This window comes from Branchiostoma floridae, chromosome 9 (assembly GCF_000003815.2).
Source record: "Branchiostoma floridae strain S238N-H82 chromosome 9, Bfl_VNyyK, whole genome shotgun sequence".
In the NCBI taxonomy this organism is placed as follows: Eukaryota; Metazoa; Chordata; class Leptocardii; order Amphioxiformes; family Branchiostomatidae; genus Branchiostoma; species Branchiostoma floridae.
This window is the reverse complement of record NC_049987.1, coordinates 23,515,799-23,516,490: the sequence shown is the minus strand read 5'-3', so window position 1 is coordinate 23,516,490 and position 692 is coordinate 23,515,799.

The following is a 692-nucleotide window of genomic DNA, read 5'->3' as shown; positions in this document are numbered from 1 at the left end:
TCTGATGTTGAGCAGATACCTGAAGAAGATAAGATTTGGAAAAGAAGTATGTGACTCGTCTGATGTACAAATGCTCTACAGATGCAGAGAAGGGATCTGAGTGTGTAAAAAGGCCGAAGACGCTAATAAAAATGTGTTCGTGATGAAAGTTTGTTATGCATTTTCTATTCTTCTTTCGTTAGTTTATATACACTGCACTACTGATTTCTAATCTCCAAGCAGAGGTTCGGCTTCGGTAGTTATGATATGTTTTAAGCATTATTGTCGAACGTTCTCACGATTTTGTACCGTTTTATTCAAATCTGTGCGTCCTGAGCCGAGCTTCTGCTTGAAGAGTATATGATTTTAAAAGAGGAGATAATGAATTAATACGAATCATACTAATAACAGCCTTCTGCACACAATTTGTATTGTATTGTATTTGATTATTGTTTACCAGCTCGTCTAACCTTCTTAAACGTAGCTCGAGATATATGACGATCGCTATGCATTGCCGTTCGCGACACCCGTCAATCACGGTTATTGAGAAAGTCTATGTTGATCACATGACTGAATTTAAAGTTTGAAAAGCAAACGCTAGTCACCCCTGCGTGTAATGTTGTTTCAGTTGAACCGAATGTAAGTTACAACAACATACAGACGTTATATTGCTTTTTGCAGTTCACTTTACATGTTTACCTAAAATGGCAGGA